This window comes from Salmo salar, chromosome ssa20, assembly GCF_905237065.1.
Source record: "Salmo salar chromosome ssa20, Ssal_v3.1, whole genome shotgun sequence".
Taxonomy (NCBI): domain Eukaryota; kingdom Metazoa; phylum Chordata; class Actinopteri; order Salmoniformes; family Salmonidae; genus Salmo; species Salmo salar.
Genome location: NC_059461.1, coordinates 87102196 through 87120190, shown reverse-complemented (window position 1 = coordinate 87120190; position 17995 = coordinate 87102196). Strand labels below are relative to the sequence as shown.

The 17995-nt window shown below is 44.0% G+C and overlaps 1 pseudogene; it reads left to right on the top strand.

The window, feature by feature from the left end:
- Positions 1-1305: 1305 nt before the first annotated feature.
- On the top strand, positions 1306-16079 carry LOC106581465 (extracellular calcium-sensing receptor-like; annotated as a pseudogene).
- The last annotated feature ends 1916 nt before the right edge of the window (positions 16080-17995 follow it).

The window sequence follows — 17995 nt, the reverse complement described above, 5'->3', positions numbered from 1 at the left end:
CATGATGTCCAATTAGAAACCACCAAGAAACACAGGATGTCCAATTAGAAACCACCAAGAAACACATGATGTCCAATTAGAAACCACCAAGAAACACATGATGTCCAATTAGAAACCACCAAGAAACACATGATGTCCAATTAGAAACCACCAAGAAACACATGATGTCCAATTAGAAACCAGCAAGAAACACATAATGTCTAATTAGAAACCACCAAGAAACACATGATGTCCAATTAGAAACCACCAAGAAACACATGATGTCCAATTAGAAACCACCAAGAAACACATGATGTCCAATTAGAAACCAGCAAGAAACACATGATGTGTTTCTTAAACTTAAACATACTCATGTTGTGATTTAGGGTTCCTTGATATTAATTTCAACATTCTAGCAGGAACATTCTGTTCCTGCTATACCTTCACTATATTATTTTGTTAATATTAGTATGTGTTCTTATAATGTGTCATAATGAAACACGTCTATATGAACAAAACCAATAAAGATTACGTAGTGTCTACTCATGCTGGAAGAGTTAGTATTGAGTCTGTCTGACAGAACTTACAGACCCCCTACATGATTCCTTCGTCACCCAGTCAGTGTGTGCGTCAATGTGAGTGTGTGTGTGTGTGTGTGTGTGTGTGTGTGTGTGTGTGTGTGTGCGTATGAGTGTGTGTGTCCCTCATCGTATACCAAAATGAAAACAGAAACATTCCACTGTCTGCTTACCCACTGTGGGAACCTCTCCACTCCCCATCACTCCCTCTTCATACCCAAGAAGACTCAAGGCTGTAATCGCTGCCAATGGTGCTTCAACAAAATACTGAGTAAAGGGTCTGAATACTTATGTAAATGTGATATTTCATTTTTTTTATTTTGTATAAATATGCATACATTTCTAAAAAACTATTTTTGCTTTGTCATTGTGGGGTATTGTGTGTAGATTTGTGAGGGAAAAAAATGATTTAGTCATTTTTAGAATAAGGCTGGAACGTAACAAAATGTTGAAAAAGTCAAGGGGTCTGAATACTTTCCGAATGCACTGTATGTTCTCATATTTAGAGAGTTACTGGATGGCATTGGAAACCCATTCATGTATTTGTGACACCATATATAATCAACATTTAGTGGAAGAACATGAACTGCTTTGGAGGCACATAGTTGCAGGGAATGACAAACACATTTAATGTAGACCTTATTCGGATTGTGTTCTTGAAACTTTGTCAGGACGGAGCTGTTTTTGACTCACATTGTGTTGCAGCCATCTGTGACTAGACAGTTTACTGTCATCAAGAGACTTGAACATGGCATTGGCAAAGGTCAGTGAATCATCAGCAGGAATTATTATTATTCCTCCAAATGTGCTTATGATTTGAAAGAGTTTATTGCTGTCGTGTTTCATCAGAACACCCACCTGCTTCTCAGTCGTGACATCAGGACTTTCATCAGTAATCAATCTGTCTGAGACACATTCCCAATGTCCGTTATTGGTTCCTCATGCACTGCAGGCCCAATAACTGCATTTATGAGTGCTGTGCAGTTTCTTTCTGTGAATATTGATTCCTTTCTTTGCAATGTCTGACATTCCCAAAGATTGGAAAGCTGCCGCGGTCATCCCCCTCTTCAAAGGGGGTGACACTCTAGACCCAAACTGCTACAGACCTATATCCGGACCTATGACAGTCTCTATGGGTGTGCCACAGGGTTGAATTCTCGGGCCGACTCTCTTCTCTGTATACATCAATGATGTCGCTCTTGCTGCTGGTGATTCTCTGATCCACCTCTATGCAGATGACACCATTCTCTATACTTCTGGCCCCTCTTTGGACACTGTGTTAACCAACTTCCAGACGAGCTTCAATGCCATATAACTCTCCTTCCGTGGCCTATAAATAGGCAGTAGTGGTGAAATAATTACAATATGGCAATTAAATACTGGACTGATAGATGTGCAGAAGATGCGTGTGCAAGTAGAGGTACTAGGGTGCAATGGAGAAGAGACAAAAAATAAATAACAGTATGGGGATGAGGTACTTGGATGGGCTATTTACAAATGAGCTATGTACAGGTGCAGTGATCTGTGAGCTGCTCTGACAGCTGGTGCTTAAAGCTAGTGATGGAGATATGAGTCTCCAGCTACAGTGATTTTTGCAGTTTGTTCGAGTCATTGGCAGCAGAGAACTGGAAGGAAAGGCGGCCAAATGAGAAATTGGCTTTGGGGGTGACCAATGAAATATACCTGCGTGAGCGCATGCTGCGGGTGGGTGCTGCTATGTTGACCAGTGAGCTGAGATAAGGCAGGGCTTTACCTAGCAAAGACTTATCGATGACCTGGGGCCAGTGGGTTTGGCGACGAATATGAAGCGAGGGCCAGCCAACGAGAGCATACAGGTCGCAGTGGTGGGTAGTATATGGGGCTTTGGTGACAAAACGGATGGCACTGTGATAGACTGCATCCAATTTGCTGAGTAGAGTGTTGGAGGCTATTTTGTAAATGACATCGCCGAAGTCAAGGATCGGTAGGATAGTCCGTTTTACGAGGGTATGTTTGGCAGCATGAGTGAAGGATGCTTTGTTGCAAAATAGGAAGCCTCTTCTAGATTTAATTTTGGATAGGAGATGCTTATGTGACTCTGGAAGGGGAGTTTACTGTTTAACCAGACACCTAGGTATTTGTAGTTGTCCACATATTTTAAGTCAGAACCGTCCAGAGTAGTGATGCTGGATGAGCGGGAAGGTGTGGGTAGCAATCGGTTGAAGAGCATCCATTTAGTTTTACTTGCATTTAAGAGCAGTTGGAGGCCACGGAAGGAGAGTTGTATGTAATTGAAGTTCATCTTGAGGGTAGTTAACACAGTGTCCAAAGAAGGGCCAGAAGTATTCAGAATGGTGTCGTCTGCGTAGAGGTGGATCAGAGAATAACCAGCAGCAAGAGCGACATCATTGATGTATACAGAGAAAAGAATCGGCCTGAGAATTGATCCCTGTGGCACCCCCATAGAGACTGCCAGAGGTCCAGACAGCAGGCCCTCCGATTTGACACACTGAACTCTGTCTGAGAAGTAGTTGGTGAACCAGGCGAGGCAGTCATTTGAGAAACTAAGGCTGATGAGTCTGCTGATAAGAATGTGGTGATTGACAGAGTCGAAAACCTTGGCCAGGTCGATGAATACGGCAGCACAGTATTGTCTCTTATCGATTGCGATTATGATATCGTTTAGGACCTTGAGCGTGGCTGAGGTGCACCCATGACCAGCTCTGAAACCAGATTGCATAGCAGAGAAGGTACGGTGGGATTCGAAATGGTCGGTGATCTGTTTGTTAACTTGGCTTTTGAAGACCTTAGAAAGACAGGGTAGGATAGATATAGGTCTGTAGCAGTTTGGGTCTAGAGTGTCTCCCCCTTTGAAAAGGGGGATGACCGCGGCAGCTTTCCAATCTTTTGGGATCTCAGACGATACGAAAGAGAGGTTGAACAGGCTAGTAATAGGGGTTGCAACAATTTTGGCTGATAATTTTAGAAAGAGAGGGATTGTCTAGCCCGCCTGATTTGTACGGGTCCAGAATTTGCAGTTCTTTCAGAACATCATCTATCTGGATTTCGGTGAAGGAGAAATGGGGGAGGCTTGGGCAAGTTGCTGTGGGCCGTAGAAAATGTTTATTGAAATTCTCAATTATCGCGGATTTATCGGTGGTGACAGTGTTTCCTAGCCTCAGTGCAGTGGGTATCTGGGAGGAGGTGCTCTTAATCTCATTGGACTTTACAGTGTCCCAGAATGTTTGGAGTTTGTGCTAAAGGATGCAAATTTCTGTTTGAAAAAGCTAGTCTTTGCTTTCCTAACTGCCCTTGTATGTTGGTTACTAACTTCCCTGAAAAGTTGCATATCGCGTGGGCTGTTCGCAAAGGATGTTTTTGTGCTGGTCAAGGGCAGTTAGGTCTGGAGTAACCATGGGCTATATCTGTTCCTGATTCTACATTTTTTGAATGGGGCATGCTTATGTAAGATGGTGATGAAAGCGCTTTTAAAGAACAAGGCATCCTCTACTGACGGAATGAGGGCAATATCCTTTCAGGATACCCGGGCCAGGTCGTTTAGAAAGGCCTGCTCGCTGAAGTGTTTTAAGGAGCGTTTGACAGTGATGAGTGGTGGTTGTTTTACCTCAGACCCATTACGGACGCAGGCAATGAGGCAGTGATTGCTAAGATTCTGGTTGAAGACAGCAGAGGTGTATTTGGAGGGCAGGTTGGTTAGGATGATATCTATGAGGGTGCCTGTGTTTACGGATTTGGGGTTGTACCTATTGTAGGTTCATTGATCATTTGTGTGAGATAGAGGGCATCAAGCTTAGATTGAAGGATTGCCGGGGTGTTAAGCATGTCCCTATTTGGGTCACCTAACAGCACAAGCTTTGAAGATAGATGGGAGGCAATCAATTCACATATGGTGTCCAGGGCAAAGCTGGGGGCAGAAGGTGGTCTATAGCAAGCGGCACCTGTGAGAGACTTGTTTCTGGAAAGGTGGATTTTTAAAAGTAGAAGCTCAAATTGTTTGGGCATAGACCTGGAAAGTTAGACAGGTCTGTGCCCTGGCATGCAGTCACCAAAGAGCTACAGTATGTGTCTGCACTGTGGGATACAGGGAATAAGGCGCGCTCACTGACTGTGCACTGCTGTCTTTTAGGGAGTACATGTCATTTACCTGTGCACAATCAAGAGTGGAAAGAGAGGCAAGCATTGCTACCTATTACATAGCGCTGCTACCTATTAGACAACCTACAAGCACTACTACCTATTAGATATACCCTAATCATTTAGAACATGGTTAATAGATAGCACTGAGAATTTAGAAGATGGTTATTAATAAATAGCACTGAGAATTTAGAACATGCTTAATAAATAGCACTGAGAATTTAGAACATCCTTAATAAATAGCTCTGAGAATTTAGAACAAGCTTAATAGACAGCACTGAGAATTTAGAACAATGTTTCTTTGGTTGAGATTAAGACATTTAGAAACAGTACGGCCTGTAAAAAAGCTGTCCCCTCTTGTAGTCATTAGACAGGTAGTGTTCCTCTGTGCGCATTTGTGTCCCCACAGATGAGCACATTTCCCTGGGACTGGAAATGACATGTCTCTTGCTCAAAGGTGGGGAAGATCACCTCTGAGTAATATAGGGATTCTGAGGGGTGGATATATATTGCGCAAAGGAACACACATTTTTCTGTCAGTTCAAGTACTTTTTTCAGTTTTAGCCAAATGTGATATTTAACAATTTTGAGGGGATCAGTAAGATTCTGTAGTTCGGATTTGTACCAAATGATCAATCCTCCAGAGTCTCTGACTCTATTGACAGAGCTGTGTTTCTGTGATGGCACAATTACCACTCTGTAGCCTGTGGGATAGTGAGTGACAATGTCAGCCTTACACCATGTCTCCTGCAGAATGATGACGTCAACAACTTTAAGATTTTGTTGAACTCCAGTGCTAAACTCTTCAGTCCAAAGACTGATGAGTTTAGACCCTGAATGTTCCACACGCTAACTGATATTGATTTCATGTTGCAAAAAGAAAGAATTGAACAGTAAGAAATACAAATACTTACTTTTTTAAGTTGTTAAGAGTGAGATAAATACGATAAAAGCAAAAACAATGATGTTATATATGCTAATCCTTTGCACATGAACGCTCACTCATTCGGGAACAATTTCAATCAATATATATTTACGCTCAGTGTGTGTCGGGATCCTTGTTGGAGAGTTCTGTTCTGTTGGAGAGTTTTATCCGCATTCTCTCTCTATCTCTCGGTTAGAATGGATCTTTCAAAGTGACATTCATTAATGTCGTTATAGAATGGTTGTTTCGTCGGTCTTCGCATTCAATGATACCGAATTCTAGCTGCAGACTAGTACTTAATATCAAAGACTTGTTCTTATTCTGTATCGATAGTTTAACCACGTGGTATGGTTAAAGTTCAGTAGAGGAATGTATGGTCAAACCTATTGGCCAACTCGTAATGGAGTGGAGGCCTAGTCTGAAAAAGTAACCCTGGGTGGGGGTTTTATTCGGAATGACAGAAAAAGGCTGTCTCATGACGCCAGGTCTTGTCTGTGTCCCTGGGGGCGTGCCGATGACGGAGTTAAGCTTTGAACAGAAATACAATTCTATCACATTAACATCAGTACATAGCCTCTCAACATATTCCAAATAGCTTTAATCTTATTAAATCATTGTATACAACCATTTAGATGCAAGTCCCATGGCTGAGGCTATTATATAAACCTTAGTATGGTAATATGGTACTATTGTCTCCAATGAGTATCACAAAATTGTACCAAGCGGACCAGTTCGTAGCTGGATTCTTCACCGATCTTTTATACCTTCTCCAGAACATAAATGTTGTTCGGTTCCCCAATTCTGTGAGTTGGAAGAATTTCCTTTGTCTCTCTATGAAACCCCTCTCTGTCTCAAATGGGCCATGCGGCAGGACATTCTCCTTTAGAATTTTACGACCGCCTTCCCAGGGCCTTGGTAGTGAGAGGTAGGTAGGGGGATGGTGCAAGGGGGAGGGGGTCAACTGTGCTCCCTGTTCCCAGAGAGAGGGCAACGTCATGACAGGTGTGTGTGTGTGTGTTTGTGTGTGCTTGTGTCCATGTGTGTGTGCGTGTTTAGTGCAGTCTAATGCAGTTTAGTGTAGAAGTATTGAAGGAGCTGTTTAATCTCACTCAATGAGATTAAAGGGATTAAAGTATTTGCGGGGCAGTAGAGTGGAGATGGTGATGTGGGAGTTGGGGGAACCAATCAGAGGCCCTCTCTGTTACACTGTTGACCAGGCTGCCTACTCTCTCCTGCCCCTCTCACAGGTTGTTGGTGCCGGTGTGAATAATAATGTGGCCTGGTGTGTCAAAGTCAGGCTGGGACAGGATAGACCTGTTGTGTGGGTGTAGGTCTGGGCCTGGGCTCGTGCGCGTGCTGTTTGCGTGCCTGAGGAGAGAGCTCGGGGGGCTGTCCTTGTCTTTTTTGGATTCCGCTATTTCCTTAGGGTGGGGAAGTCCTGCACAAAAGAGCTGAGTGCAGCGTCACTGCCCTGGACCATGACAGTGCCGTTCTGGTACATGTTTACCATCAGAAACGTGTTTTCCTGGTCCTTCTCGCTGTCCTCAAAAATGTGGTTTTGCCTTCCCTTGTAGATGCCTTTCTTCGTGGTATAGCTGACATGCCTGGTTACAGCTGTATGCCAGGCAGTAGTGTGGTCTGTGTAAAGTAACAGGTTTGTAACAGTCCTGTTGTGTTAGCAGTCGGCAAAGAAAGTATCCGGGTTCTCCCTCAGAATTCTGTGTTTAAAATTGATTTTTCCCTTCTCTGTGTCACGTTCAGAGTCTCAGGTGGAAAAAACAACTACTAAATATGATCCCCAATTAGAGACAACGATGACCAGCTGCCTCTAATTGGATATCTTCCCCCCAAAAAACAACATAGAAAAACAGAAACTAGAACCACACAACATAGAAAATATAAACTAGACAAAACCCCCTGTCAAAGCCCTGACCTACTCTACCATAGAAAATATAAGCTTTCCATGGTCAGGATGTGACACTCTGATTTGATTTCTGCTGGAAATTTAAAAAAAGGGGGGAAAGTCTCTCAGTCTCTGCTGCTGCTGGTGTTGCTATGGTTACCATCAGTAAACAGTTGGAGTTAGATGGTAAGCTAGCTAACATATTTTAATTTGGCTAGCTAGCACGATTAAGATTGGTCTTTCAACTCACTCTGTCAGTCTTTTCCTCCTGTGTTGATCTTCAGTTGTACAATTTGATTACTTATACATTTATTGCTAATTTAGTCATGTTAATCTCACTTTTGACAACCAGAAAGTTATAAAGTCTTCTGCATGACTTCTCTCTCTCTCTCTCTCTCTCTCTCTCTATATATATATATATATATATATATATATCTCTCTCTATCCGTCTCTCTCTTCTCTCTCTCTATTCATCTCTCTCTCCTCTCCTCTCCTCTCCCTCTCTCTCTCTCTCTCTCTCTCTCTCTCTCGCTCTCTCTGTCTCTGTCTCTCTCTCTCTCTCTCTCACGCTCTCTCTGTCTATCTCTCACTTTCTCTCTCTCACTCTCTACCCATCTCCCTAATCCATTTAGCCACAATTACAGTTTTTCTCAATTGCTAAAACACAATTTCTGAAACCTTGCTCCATTTCCTGAAAACATTAAACACAAAACCTCATTTTCAAGCACTATTTACATAACCTCTGACTCCTCTCGCAAAATGAAACATTCTCCTCAAAACAGTTTTACCTGTGTTCAAAATCAAACACTGCTCTCAAATCGTAAACAAAGTGATCAAAATGATATACACTCTCAAGCAGTCAGTAAACAATACACCGAAAAATAGAAAACACATTGTTCAAAACATACAATTCTCAGGGAGAAGTACATTTTTAATCTAAAAAAAGATTCATATTTTTCCATCATTGTCTTTTGATGAACGAAAACATGTTCTACCATAGTAGCTCAAAATTGATCAGAAATTACTACTCTGCTTTGCTCTTTTGTTTTTTGTTCTTCCTCCTCCTTGTACCCCTATTTTTACATTACTGTACCCTGCATCTCACAAACTTGTCCTTTGTCTCTGTGATACTGTAATTCTTGTTCTTTGTTGATATGAACCCGCAACCAGTCAAAATCTATTAAGCAGTCAGTACTGTTAATAAATGGAAAGCACAATGTTCAGGGCCATACAATTTGTCCATTGTACAGTATACAGACTACAATGCACTGTACTACAGTATACAATACTATAAGGGACAAAAATCAAAGGAGTAAACATGTGATCAATGTGCTTCTTCTTGTCTTTGGGCTGGGTCAGGCCAGAGCACTTCGTCGACATCACAAGCAATATTGTGCCTCCTGATGCAACGGGGGAAGAAGCCTCTTGTGTGCCGTATCCAGCCCTGACATGATTCCTCACCTATATCACCACACGCTAAATACATGGCTTGCAGCAGATTTACTCTGGTGTAGGGTTGTCTATCATACACTTTCCATCTCCAAGAGGAGAAAAACTCCTCAATCGGATTCAGGAAAGGCGAGTATGGAGGGAGGTACAAGTTCATAAACTGCCCATTGATGTTAAACCATTCCCTTACCTGAGCAGCTCGGTGGAAACTGACATTGTCCCACACTATCACATAGGTGGGAATGGGATTCTCATTTAGCTCTTGACCCTGCTGCTCTTGAACCTGCTGCTCAAATAAAATATCTCTTAGGTTGGCAATAAATGTTAGAAGGTGCTGGGTGTTATATGGCCCGAGTGTAACATGGTGATGTAGAACACCATGGTTGCTGATAGCAGCACAGATTGTGACATTGCCACCTCGTTGACCAGGGACTTCTACAATGGCCCGTTGTCCAATCATGTTTCGGCCTCTCCTTCTCCTCTTTGTTAGATTGAAGCCTGCTTCATCGACAAAGATGAACTTATGGAGTCTGTCCAAGGATTCCAAGTCAAATATTGTCTGTGTAGAAATACAATATACTGTATGTAGGATTTTGTAAGTCGTACAGAGACAGTGCTATACTGTAGAGTACAATTAGGCCTACTATATGCACTTCTGATTCACATACATTGTATGTACTGAAGAGTAATGTCATTCACATAGTATGTGTTAGTACTGTAGACAATCTGGATTACAATAAATGTTTCTGAATGTACACTTACTTGCACATACTGAGCTCGCAGTTCTTTCATCCTTGGTGAGTTGCGCTCAAAAGGTACTCTGTATACTTGTTTCATTCGCATCCTGTTACGATGGAGGACACGGTCAATTGTGGAAATGCTCCCACTGTCGATTCCCTGGAAGTGTGTGTTGTCTTGTATCACTCGTTCCTGGATTTCTCTGAGTCGTATTGCATTATCTTGAAGGACCATGCCAACTATAACGGCCTCTTGCTCCCGAGTGAATATTGCTGTCCTTCCACCTGCATGTGGCAGCCATGCAATTCTACAAAAAGTAGTTGTACAGTTACAAAACATATTCATGCAGTACAATACATACAGTGATTAACTTTACAAATGTCTACTGAAACAGCTGCATATAGTGTAGTACAGTAAATTTGCAATTACAAAAATACAGTAGTATACTGTACCTGTTCTCTTCTCTGAATGTCCTTACTATGGTGGACACAGAAAATCGGCTCAAATTGGGTCAAATCGGCTCAAAAGTCCTGCTTCCCTCATTGTCATGGACAAGAACATGGTCTATAACTGTTGCTCGAATTTCATCAGATATTTCCACTCTTTGTCTTCCTCTTCCTCTTCGTCCTCCTCTTCCTCTTTCTTGCCCTCCTCCTCCTCTTCCTCATCGTCGCCCACCTCGCATACGCATACGTCCTCTCACATTGTTTCTTCTATCCATTCTCAGACTTTCTCCTTCCCACCTTCAACAACCTGTTTGCTCTCTGAACTGGCTTATATTGGTTGTGTCGCATCATTTGAAACAGGTTAAATCCATTTTGAGTAGTTGTGTTCAATCAATGACATGTGTTCTCTATTTGTATTTGATTGTTGCCACTTGTGTTTACCAGTATGGATGACATGTGCATTAGAGTGCAGAATGTGTTTTGAGAATGAGAACGTGTTTAGAGTTTTGCTGAAAAGTCTAAGTGAGATCTGCAAATTGTGTTTTACCATGTGAAATGGTTTATGGTATTGACAACAGACTGCATAATTAGCTAAATGAGTCCAGGCAACTGAGAACTTTGTTCAGCCAATGGGCTTTAGTGTTTTAGCAATTGAGAAAAACTGTATTAAAATAATTTATAGTAAAGAATGATGTAATATCTGTCTGAATGGGTCCATCAGATGTTGTTGAAGAACAGATACTGTATCTCCTGTACTACACATTACCTTCAATAACATCACCCTCACAGGCTTTCTCAGCAATTACCCCCAATTACCTGCTCCCCAAGTTATCCTCCAATAACAAGTCCCAATTAACCCCCTCCTGCCCCTTCCTCCCTCCCTGGCTGTGTGCTTGTTTTTTAGCCGGGGGCTCATTTCTCCCTATATCAGCAGCTCCCCTTCTCTCCTCTTCCTCTCCCTCTTTCACTCTCACACTCTGCAGGAGATGCCAGACTGACAGACACTCATCCTCTCAACTCTGCCTGTCTATCTGTCTGCCAGGTAGGGCAGAGGTAGAACAAGGTTTTGTGTGTCAATCGCTGTTTTTTCACATCTGCTTACAGGTGGCTGTGGTGTATGGTGTATATCTTCACTGATGGCACTTTTTGTTAATATCATTCTGTCTACAGAGTGTTCTGTCTGGAAGGTCTTGGTTTGGTCTCTCTCCAACAGGTGACGGAACTCTCCCAGTCCTCGGCCTTGTCTCTCTCCAGGTGATGTGCCTGTGTGGCTGGCTGTGGCTGCTCTACTGTCTCCATGTCCCTGGGTGTGTCTGGGGTCTGGATGGAGGTGGAGAGGGGGCTTGTCGGCTGGTAGCTAAGCCCGTCTCCGGCAGTGTTTATCGGGCAGGAGATGTGGTCATTGGGGGCCTGTTCCCCATCCATGTGGAAGCCCCTCTGCCAGAGCAGGAGTTCAGGAGCATTAAGGGAAATTCTACCTGTACAATGTATGCAGCTTGTGTGATAACAGCTTTTTGTCATTGTGTTTTCACTTGAAGCTATTGTGTATTCAATTACCTCCTATCGCTCTGTTTCTTCCTTTCTTCCGTCTGTCAGTTTCAACCAGCGTGCTTACCGCTGGCTCCAGACTATGATCTTTGCAGTGGAGGAGATTAACCGTGACCCAGCCCTCCTGCCTAACCTCACCCTGGGGTTCCTGGCTTCTGACACATGCCGGTCAGATGGCACCACCCTGGAGGCAGCCCTAGCCATGGTGACCGGCAAGGAGGCCTCCGTGGTGGGCACATAGTGTGGCACAACCCCCGAGGTTCCCGTCATTATAGGGGATGCCCACTCCTCAGCTTCCATCGTGGTGGCACAAACCCTCAGGCCGTTTGATTTACCCATGGTGAGGCAGGGGTTAGATTACAGGCTGGGATGAGATGATGACTCTTTTCACATTACATTTCATTCTCTATCTAGATTTCTCTCTCTAACGTTTACTTTCCTTCTACTCTGCTCTCTGTCTCTGATAATTATAATTATCCTTGAATCTCTCTCTCTACCTTTCTCTCTCTTTCTCTCTCTTTCTCTCTCTTTCTCTGTCTGTCTGTCTGTCTGTCTGTCTGTCTGTCTGTCTGTCTGTCTGTCTGTCTGTCTGTCTGTCTGTCTGTCTGTCTGTCTGTCTGTCTGTCTGTCTGTCTGTCTGTCTGTCTGTCTGTCTGTCTGTCTGTCTGTCTGTCTGTCTCGTCTCGTCTCTCTCTCTCTCTCTCTCTCTCTCTCTCTCTCTCTCTCTCTCTCTCTCTCTCTCTCTCTCTCTCTCTCTCTCTCTCTCTCTCACTCTGTTCTCTCTCAGGTGAGTTTCTTAGCCAGCTGTGCATGTTTGAGTGACGACTGGAGGTACCCCTCGTTCTTCCGTACGGTACCCAGCGATGCCTTCCAGGCTCGGGGCATGGCCAGGCTGCTGCGTCTGCTGAGATGGGTGTGGGTAGGGCTAGTGTCAGAGGATGATGACTATGGCAGGTTTGGGGTTCAGCTGCTTCTCCAAGAGCTCCAGGGATCTGGGGTGTGTGTCGCTTACTCTGAGGTCCTCCCCAAGGTACGACCTCACTCTGATGATCTGACAGTATACTCTCTCTATTGCTCAATCTTTCTCTCTCTCTTTCACTGTGACTCCCCCTCTCTTCTAATCTAATAGAAAGTCTCTCTCTGATTTTCTCTGACTCTCTTCCCTCTCTCTCACTGATGGTCACCCCCAAGTTACCATCGAAGAGAAAGATCAGGCACATTGCGGACACCATCAGAGGATCTACTGCCAGAGTGGTTGTGGCATTTGTAGGATTCACGGGTTATGCAGGGGTGAGCAGTTACCGGTCAGAGTGTTGTTAATGATTTGTAACACAGCTATAGCAGTGTCCTTGTGTCTTACCATGTCTTGATGCCGTTTATAGACACAATAATTTCCTAATTGATAATCACGCATTTCAGCTTGACTATCTTGATCTTTTTAACGATTTCATTCTCCAGGCCCTGATGGAAGAGGTTGTCCGTCAGAACATTACAGATAAGCAGTGGATTGCCTCAGAAGCCTGGATCACTTACTCTATTATTGCCACCCCGAAAAACCTGCCCTCTCTTGCCGGGACAATCGGTTTTGCCCTGAAGAAAGCCAACATTCTCGGCCTGGGGCCTTTCCTAACACGCCTCAATCCAAACGGGGACTACCAGAAGTCCGACCCTTTCCTGAGGGAATTGTGGGAGGAGATGTTTGGGTGTTCTCTGGGGGTTGACCCCAGCGTGACCCAGTCGTCCAGGCGACAGTGTACTGGGTCAGAGGTCATACGTGAGGGAGAATTTACACCTAAATCTCTGTTTTTTGTCCAGATTCCCAATGTTATCTCAGTTAAATATTGTGTCAATTCTAGGTGAGGGGGAGAGCCAGTATGCTGACGTGTCTCAGCTGAGAGCCAGCTATAATGTGTACAAGGCTGTGTACGCCATCGCCTACGCCATACAGGATATGATGGCCTGTCGACCAGGGGACGGAGTCTTTAATGGTGGACAGTGCCCTGATATCAGGAAGCTTCAGCCCAGCCAGGTGAGAACAACATGTTGATCTGTTTTCAAGTTAACAACACTAATGTTTCCAGTCAGGATACAGTGAAAACACTTTGTAAGGTTTGAGTTCTAAAGAACCAAAGCCACAACTGGTTCTAACTCTTCATCCTGTTCCAATGCCCTTTTCTCTTTGAGATTGTTCATTATCTGAGGGGAGTGAACTTCAGTACTCCTGTGGGGGAATCTTTCCACTTCGACATGAATGGAGATCCGCCTGCCTCTTATGACATCATCAACTGGCATGTGACCCCCGAGGGAACGGCAGAGTTTGTCCAGGTCGGACATTTTCTGTCCTCTGAGGGATCGGACGACCAGTTTCACATGGACATGGATAAAGTGGTGTGGGGTGGGGGCAGCGGAGAGGAGGTGAGAACTGCTCAGTTTAGTTTCACTGAGGCAGAGAGGAGAGTGTGTGTGTGTGTGTGTGTGTGTGTGTGTGTGTGTGTGTGTGTGTGTGTGTGTGTGTGTGTGTGTGTGTGTGTATGCCCTGTGGCATGTGTTGTGTGTGTGTGAGAAATGACATAATAAGACCAAATAAATAACAGGGGAAATGGTATCTCAGACAGAAAGTCAACATGACACTGAACGGTCTCTTTTTTTAACTAGGCAAGTCAGTTGAGAACAAATTCTCATTTACAATGACAGCCTACCCCAGCCAAACCCAGAAGACACTCTGAATCACAGCCAAATGTGATACAGCTTGGACTCTAACCAGGGACTGTAGTGATGCCTCTTGCACTGAAATGCAGTCCCTTAGAACGCTGAGCCACTCAGGGGGAACATGATACTGAATTTGAGATATTTTTGTGGTCATATTCATGACATAGTCCCCAGAGGGGCCAGCGAGTCTGTCTGCCTGCCTGTCTGTGTAATAATGATGATAATAGCAATGATGATGATAATGATAACTTCTTCCTCTCCCCCCTCTGGTAGGTCCTTGTGTCTGTATGCAGTGCTGACTGTCCCCCTGGTACCAGGCATGCAGTACAGAAGGGGAAGCCTGTGTGCTGCTTTGACTGTCTGTCCTGTGCTGAGGGAGAGATCAGCAACACAACAGGTAGTCTATCTAGGGTTCTGATTCCAATTCATATTTTTCCTCACTCCTGACTGGTCCTGATTTGGACACCTCATTCTTCTTCCTTCTCTATCAGGGTCAGATGAGTGTATTAGGTGTCCAGAGCGGTTCTGGTCCAACCCTGATCGTACGGCCTGCATCCCCCAGCTGGTGGACTTCCTCTCCTACAGCGACACAATGGGTGTCATCCTGTCTGTCATCTCAGTTTCTGGGGCAACACTCACAGCAGGTGCCCTGGCCACCTTCCTCTACCACCGTCACACGGCCCTGGTGAGTTAAATCATATGATCATATATAGAGGTACTGGACAGAGATGAGATTGTGTCATATAAGGATGTGATTTCTGACGTCAGTCAGTCTAATTTATATTTCTCTGTCTCGTTCCAGGTGAAAGCCAACAACTCTGAGCTCAGCTTCCTGCTCCTTCTGTCACTCAAGCTATGCTTCCTGTGCGCACTGGTTTTCATTGGCAAGCCGAAGCCATGGACATGCATGCTGAGACACACCCTGTTTGGTATAAGCTTTGTGTTCTGCATCTCCTGTCTGCTCAGCAGGACTGTGGTGGTGCTGGTGGCCTTCAGGGCCACTCTGCCTGGAGAGAACCTGATGAGATACTTCAGCCCCACCCAGCAGAGGATGGGTATCTCACTCTGCACACTCATCCAGGTGAACATCTAGTTTTTACTATATTCTATTGGAATGTAATTGTTTCCTTCATAGACCATATTAGTTGTTATTATGGTAACTGTAACTTGCGTTTTCCTTCCACCTCCGTTCCCTTCCACAGGTGCTGATCTGTGTACTGTGGTTGGCCCTAGCTCCACCCCGACCTGCTGAGAGGGGGGACAGAGAGGGTCGTGGGCCGAGGGTGGTCCTGGAGTGTGAGGTGGGCTCTGTGGTCGGTTTCTCTCTGGTGCTGGGCTACATCGGCCTTCTGGCCTCCCTCTGTCTCCTCTTAGCCTTCCTGGCCAGGAAACTCCCAGACAACTTCAACGAGGCCAAGTTCATCACCTTCAGCATGCTGATCTTCTGTGCCGTGTGGATCTCCTTCATCCCTGCCTACGTCAGCTCTCCTGGGAAGTACACAGTAGCTGTAGAGATCTTTGCCATCCTGGCATCCAGCTTTGGGCTGCTGTTCTGTCTGTTTGCTCCAAAGTGTTACATCATCCTTCTGAGACCAGAGAGAAACACCAAGAAACACATGATGTCCAAATAGAAACCACCAAGAAACATGATGTCCAATTAGAAACCACCAAGAATCACATGATGTCCAATTAGAAACCACCAAGAAACACGATGTCCAATTAGAAACCACCAAGAATCACATGATGTCCAATTAGAAACCACCAAGAAACACGATGTCCAATTAGAAACCACCAAGAAACACATGATGTCCAATTAGAAACCATCAAGAAACACATGATGTCCAATTAGAAACCACCAAGAAACACATGATGTCCAATTAGAAACCACCAAGAAACACATGATGTCCAATTAGAAACCACCAAGAAACACATGATGTCCAATTAGAATCCACCTATAAACACATGATGTCCAATTAGAAACCACCAAGAAACACATGATGTCCAAATATTAACTTACACATACTCAAATTTGGATTTAGCGCTCGTTGATATTCATTTCAACCGGGCAATGTCCATTCTATTTGGAAACATTCATTTCCTGCTATACCTTCACTATATTATTTTGTTAATATTAGTATGTGTTCTTATAATGTGTCAGAATGAAACACGTCTATATGAACAATACCAATAAAGATTACGTAGTGTCTACTCATGCTGGAAGAGTTAGTATTGAGTTTGTCTGACAGAACTTACAGACCCCCTACACGATTCCTTCGTCACCCAGTCAGTGTGTGCGTGAATGTGAGTGTGTTTGTCTGTGTGCGTATGAGTGTGTGTGTGTGTGTGTGTGTGTGTGTGTGTGTGTGCGTATGAGTGTGTGTGTGTGTGTGTGTGTGTGTGTGTGTGTCCCTCATCGTATACCAAAATGAAAACAGAAACATTCCACTGTCTGCTTACCCACTGTGGGAACCTCTCAACTCCCCATCACTCCCTCTTCATACCCAAGAAGACTCAAGGCTGTAATCGCTGCCAATGGTGCTTCAACAAAATACTGAGTAAAGGGTCTGAATACTTATGTAAATGTGATATTTCAGTTTTTTTATTTTGTAGAAATTTGCATACATTTCTAAAAAACTATTTTTGCTTTGTCATTGTGGGGTATTGTGTGTAGATTTGTGAGGGAAAAAAATGATTTAGTCATTTTTAGAATAAGGCTGGAACGTAACAAAATGTTGAAAAAGTCAAGGGGTCTGAATACTTTCCGAATGCACTGTATGTTCTCATATTTAGAGAGTTACTGGACGGCATTGGAAACCCATTCATGTATTTGTGACACCATATATAATCAACATTTAGTGGAAGAACATGAACTGCTTTGGAGGCACATAGTTGCAGCGAATGACAAACACAGTTAATGTAGACCTTATTCGGATTGTGTTCTTGAAACTTTGCCAGGACGGAGCTGTATTTGACTCACATTGTGGTGCTGCCATCTGTGGCTAGACTGATGCAGTTTCCTGTCATCAAGAAACTTGAACAAGGCATTGGTAAAGGTCAGTGAATCAGCAGCTGGAATGATTATTATTCCTCCAAATGTGCTTATGATTTGAAAGAGTTTATTGCTGTGGTGTTTCATCAGAACACCCACCTGCTTCTCAGTCGTGACATCAGAACTTTTATCAGTAATCAATGAGTAAGACACATTCCCAATGTCCTTTATTGGTTCCTCATGCACTGCAGGCCCAATAACTGCATTTATGAGTGCTATGCATTTTCTTTCTGTGAATATTGATTCCTTTCTTTGCAATGTCTGACATTCCCAAAGATTGGAAAGCTGCTGCAGTCATCCCCCTCTTCAAAGGGGGTGACACTCTAGACCCAAACTTCTATAGACCTATATCCGGACCTCTGGCAGTCTCTCTGGGTGTGCCACAGGGTTTTATTCTCGGGCCGATTCTCTTCTCTGTATACATCAATGGTGTTGCTCTTGCTGCTGGTGATTAACCTCTATGGGCTAGGTGGGACGCTAGCGTGCCACCCGTGGTGCACTCCATCAACAGCAGGTGCATTTCAAGAGCGGCAAATT